A 6,000-nucleotide genomic window follows, 5' to 3' on the forward strand; every position below is an offset into this window, starting at 1 on the left:
GTCTAAGGAGGAGGTGAGGCAACACGTGTACAAAGCATTCAAAAGAGTAATATATAAAGAGCAATTTAAGACAGAAAGGGGGGACGGACTTTTTGTAACCTAAAAAGAAAAGAAACAAAGAGAGAGAGATAATATAAGAACAACTCGTGGCTTATTTCCGAGGAGGCTGATTGACTATACTCCTTGTTGTTTCCAAGCATTTGCAATCTTTAGTTTGTCATTTAATCCTCATACGCTTCTAACCTGGGTTTCAAGCCCACACTCTACAAATTCATATTGTTTAAGGCTCATTGGGCCTGAGCCCATAACTGTTCTTGGGATCAGGTACAGTGTGCGCTTACAATATATATATATATATATATATATATATATATATTTTTTTTTTTTTTCTTATTTAAGAAGAATCTTTACTTATATTTGTGTAGAGCAATGAATACTAGCTAATACATTTATGGGCTATAATGAGATAGTTACTTCTTCCTTTTTTTCTGAGAAAATTAAATAAATTGAGCAAATATTGTTATAATGAGACAGTTACTTTTTTTTTTCCTGAGAAAATTAAATAAATTGAGCAAATATTGTTCTACAATAATTTCTTCCAACCCATTAATGAACACTCGGCTATCTTTTCTAGTCAGGTTTCAATGTTTCATAACTATGTATGTCAACCCAGCCAAGTACAAGTGCCCCAGCCACACAAAGAGAGAGAGAGAGAGAGAGAGAGATAGAGAGAGAGAGAGAGTCAACCATTTTTTGTTTTTTTGATGAAGAAAAAAAAAAGAGCATATACTTTATAATAAAAAAGATGAAATGACCAATGATCATATAAATTTGAAGTCCATAGGGTTCTATTACTCTATATACCCTATAAATAAACCCAACCCCATTACACCACTCTTTGACTAAAGACATTGATAGTGAGAGGCCACAAACTCACAAGGTTGGGTTTTGCTTTTTGGTTCAACTAGGCAACTCCCACTTCTGGATTCCTTCCCACTATAGCTGCCTTTTAGTCCCTTTCTCGTCCCCTAAAAGAGGGAGCCTTCTAAAAGTTTTAGACTATAATTTTTGCAAACCAAGATGAAACCAAACCATCACCTAAACATTTATAGTAATATAACAAAGTAACATAGTGCTAGTGCTTGTAGCCTTTATTTATTTAGATGCGTAATTCTATACGGAACCCCCTAGGAGTTCCTTTTCATGATTATGATTTTGATCTTCTTCTTTTTGAAAATTTTTTTAAATATTTTTTAAGTTTTTCTCAAAAGAATAGGTGCATGTATTTATATACCCAAATTCACACTTTATTTATGTGTTAACTTTTAATTGGATTTCAACACTTTTACAGGGGTTTTTGCATTTAAAGATGCCCAAGAAATAAGATATATATATATATATATATATATATATATATATATATATATATATAAATGAGTGTACTTTTAGTATTATTCGCAGCCGTAAGCATAAGCATGTAAGGCATACCTCACCATGTGCATTAGTGGGAACATGCCACGTGTCACATTACTACTAGTTGCTCTCTCAATGGTGCAAGATCTTTTGTGGAGAAAACCTGGAGATGCTTAGCGGATATATAAATTTGACAGGTGACATGTTTGCTGATCTTGACGAGGAGTGTGTGTGTGGGGGCCAACTCAAGTTATTTCAACGGCTACAAATAACTTGTGATTATTAGGTATGGGTGAGAATACGTTAATAATTAATAAATAATCAATTATAAGTTATAATACATCTTTTAAAAATAATACATTTTTTAGAAGAAAAAAAAAAATATATATATATATATATATATATGAGTTGGGTTCAAGTTACACCTGGTGTAACTCTAAGCAATGTTACATCACCTAATAATTTGTTATTAAATTAATATTTTGAAAATCCAACCATTAAATTACATGTTCTATATGTTCTTAACATGCATGCCAATTTTTATATCAATCGGATGCTATTTACCATTTGATCTATAAACTCATCTTTTATGCATTATTTTAAACTACAAAAATTTGAATTTTAACAATTGATTGATGACATGGCTATTAATCTTCGATCACCTTGAAATTTTGCAAGCATGAAAAATATACGAAGATAATATAATCTAACGGTGGATTTGTCAATATTTGCATCCAATTAAAAAATGTTGAGTGGTGTAACATTGCTTAGAGTTATACCAGGTGTAACTTGAACCTCACCCTATATATATATATATAGAGGATATGACATCTGTTAGATGCACTCGACAAAAACTTTATCCATTTATATATGAGATGTGTTTAAGTTATACCTGGTGTAACTCTTTAGAGTTACACATTTTTTAAACCATTAGATTTAAGTAGATCCAACGGTAAAAAAAAGACCCTCATTAATGCTAATATTCTAATTGATCTCATATATTATTCCTTATTTAATACATTCCATATCTATCTCTTAACCAAAAAAAAAAAAGCCTACACCTCTCTCTCTCCTCCATAATCACATTTTTCTCTGCTCTCTTTTTCTCCTCTTTTCTCCAACTCAATTCCATTGCCTTTCTCTTAATTCCAATCTCACCAGCATGCTCCTTGCCTCATCAACATGAACACTCCAAATCTTGTCTCATGAAATAAAATCTCAATAATAATGGCAACGAAGTCCTTTCAACAATATTCTAGACATTTTTGTTGGCGTCTTTTTGTGAGCAACACACATGTTTTTATACTTTAATACGTAGTCAATTTATGAAATGTGGTCAAGAAATTCTTATACATTTTTATATTGATTCTTGTTGTGAATTGTAAGATGGTACAGGTCCAATCAAGAAATTCTCTAGCCTTAAGACTCTCATGGAAAGAGACTTGTTTCAAAGATATTTTCATGAGACTTAAAAAGAAAACTCTGTAATATTTTTATTTTTCAATGATCTCCATGGAATGGCCAAGTCTGGCACTTTTTCTAGAGGGGTTGTACCGTGGTAGTGGGAAGGTGATTGAGGGATATTGGGCAATAAATGTGAGAATATTCAATAAAAGTAGTTGACTTGGCATACAATAATTCTGTATTAATGAGATAGCAAGTAATAATTTATCACCGTTAGATCTAATGAGAATCTACGGTCTAAAAAGAGTGTAACTCTTATAAAGTTACACCAGGTGTAACTTGAACTTATCTCTTTATGTATATAGCATTTGATTTTAGTTTTTAAAAAATTTATAATGGGCCTAGGAGTGTACATTTATGTGCATAATGGGCTGGAGGCCCGAGTCGAGGACATTAAGTAGTTCGAGGATGAGTAAACATTTTACTAACGGTCTGTGTTAATTTATAAAGAAGCAAGGTTTGATCGTGATCATTCGAGAAGTTGGTCCAAAGAGGAATGTCTCCTCAAATTAGCTAGGCCGAGGTCGGAATGAGTTATCTGCCATCCAGAGATAATGTCCTATGAGACTCTGTTGATAAGGATGTGCAACACAGGGGTATAGGACAAGCTGTTGCCACCTCATTGAATGTTCTACAACTAACTCTCTGGCCACCTTAATGAGGAAGTGATGTCTGAGTAGCAGTGCTCAGCTTTATGGCTATCTTTAAGAAGGTGCTGTTGGGACCAGTATCTTGACCCGGCAATCTAATCCATACGTGGACGATAGAGAGAGAAGAAAGAAAAGGATAAAGAGGAGAGGAAAGCCCCAAGAGAGGGGGATCGGGAGAAAAAGAGAGAAAACACTTGAGACTGAATATTTTTGTAATCTGTTTTTAAAAAGGAAGAAATATAAGAACCAGCTCCTCGGTTTGAGTCCGAGGACAATTTTTTATCATAGAAACTAGTCCATCAATATTGTTTTGTGATCTTGGGCCACTACCGTTGTTAGCTAAGCTCATAAGAAACCAGATTTCAAACCCACTCTCTACAAATTTATTGTATTGGGCTCTTTGGGCCTGTACCTTTCCTATTATTGGGCTCTTTGGGCCTATACCCTTCTTATTATTGGGCTTAGGTACAAATTGTGACCTTACAATATTATTATTATGTTTTATATAAAAGATTATTATTTTTATATAGGATAGAAATTCTATTTTAATCTAATCTAAGTGTAAAGATTATTTAATAAAGCATAAATGCATCTTAACTATTGCTCTTAGGGTATTTATTATCAAAATTTTTTTAAAGTTAGTTAAGGTGTATTTAATTTTTCATTGAAATATCTTTATATACATTTTTTTTTATAAAAAATAAAGTCAAATTATGCACAAATATCAAGGAAATATACAATAAATTTGTGTGTGCAAACCAATAAATCATTGATAAGTATTTTTTTTGTATGAAAATTATGCATTATACCTCATAACTAAATATTTATTATTCTTTAACATGTGCCTTTTAGGTAGTTTAATGACCCAATAAAATAAAATGATCAACTCAAAATTATATTAAAAAAATATTTTTATATTAGATTACTTGTTGTTTCTCAAAAAAAAAAGAAAAAGATTACTTGTTTTTATTGGTCCAGAGTACCAAGCTATTTGTCAATCCAAACATAGTATTTATACAAACATCATATATAATAGTATATTAAAGTAAAAACTCAATTAATAATAAAGTTTAAATTCTAATTTCACTCCAATTTTATGACGAGTTTCACTTTAATGAACCATACATTGATGCCAATTGATCTTCTAATTGAACTATAATTTGATATCCAGCGCACTCCAATTTCATGTCAAGTGTCATTTTAGGTATAATTTCTTTTTGTGTCAATTATATTTATATGCATGCAAATTTATGCATCTGAACTTAAAAGATTTAATTTGAATCTATTATGTTTCCATGTGATACTATGAATGTGCACAATTCATTACTTAGAAAAGTTACACACACACAAATATATATTGCAGTTGCCTATGTAGAGGCTATAAACTAGATTTCCAGCCAAAATTTGCCAAAGTTTTTTGACACATAATTATTATTATTATCATCCCTTGTACTTAAATCATCCTGTCATTTTTCCCATCATGAATTAAGCTTAAGCAAACCATATAATTTATTTGGCTGTAATCTCTTCTTTAAAAGAGGTGCTCATAAATGTTTTGGGTACTCCATATCTCTTTCAAACTCAGCCTTGGCATGGCCCACGAGCCAGCTGTTTTGATCACAAAGAGAGATGGTACTTAAGTGTTCTAACTGCTAAAGCTGCCACAAAATAATGCATTTGTTTAAGGATTTGTGGGCTAGTTTTATTTATGTCTTTAGCTTAGGTACAATGGTCCAAGATCTTTGCTCTAAACAGCTTAAAGGTACCATAGTCCAATTAATTTCTCTGCCGAGTTTGATCTGAAACTGCAGCCCTGCCCAAAAAGTAGAAACAAAAGCAGCCCAAATAGAAGCAAAAAAAAAAAAAAAAAACTACAAAAGGCACAGTTCTCTGCTGGGTATTTTTTGCTTTTTGGGGTTCTTGTCTAGGCTTAATAAATGGTAATGTCTAGTTTGTAATTGTAATCACCTACAGTGCAATAACTTAATGGATCACTTACTTACTGACCAGTAGTAAGACTGGGGTACAGAGATTTTTGAAACCCAATAATTTTTTCTTCTTATTTTTGTTTTTGTTTTTTTGGGGTTTGGGGTTGGACAATAGGTCCACATAATGCATGTTAAAGTTAAGTACTACTCATTTAAACCACTGCGGCTGGTTGGCCCTGTAAGGGCGGCCAATATATAGGTTAAGTGCCGCATTCAATCATATCTGTAACACCATAGGACAGAGAGAGAGACAGAGAGAGAGAGAGAATGTGAGATCTAAAATTTAAAAGGAAAAGAATAATTGCTGGCTTATGGATTGGGTCTGTGCAGTGTGAAGCTTACAGCCTTACAGTGTACTATAAGCACTCCATTTATCATAGCTGCCTCTCTCTGATGTGATAGGAATTAATGATTAGACTATACTCTCTATTTCATTTTTCTACCCAACCAAAAAAAGAAAAGAAAAGAAAAATTAAAAAAGGTGT

Source organism: Castanea sativa, chromosome 10, assembly GCF_040712315.1.
Source record: "Castanea sativa cultivar Marrone di Chiusa Pesio chromosome 10, ASM4071231v1".
Classification (NCBI taxonomy): domain Eukaryota; kingdom Viridiplantae; phylum Streptophyta; class Magnoliopsida; order Fagales; family Fagaceae; genus Castanea; species Castanea sativa.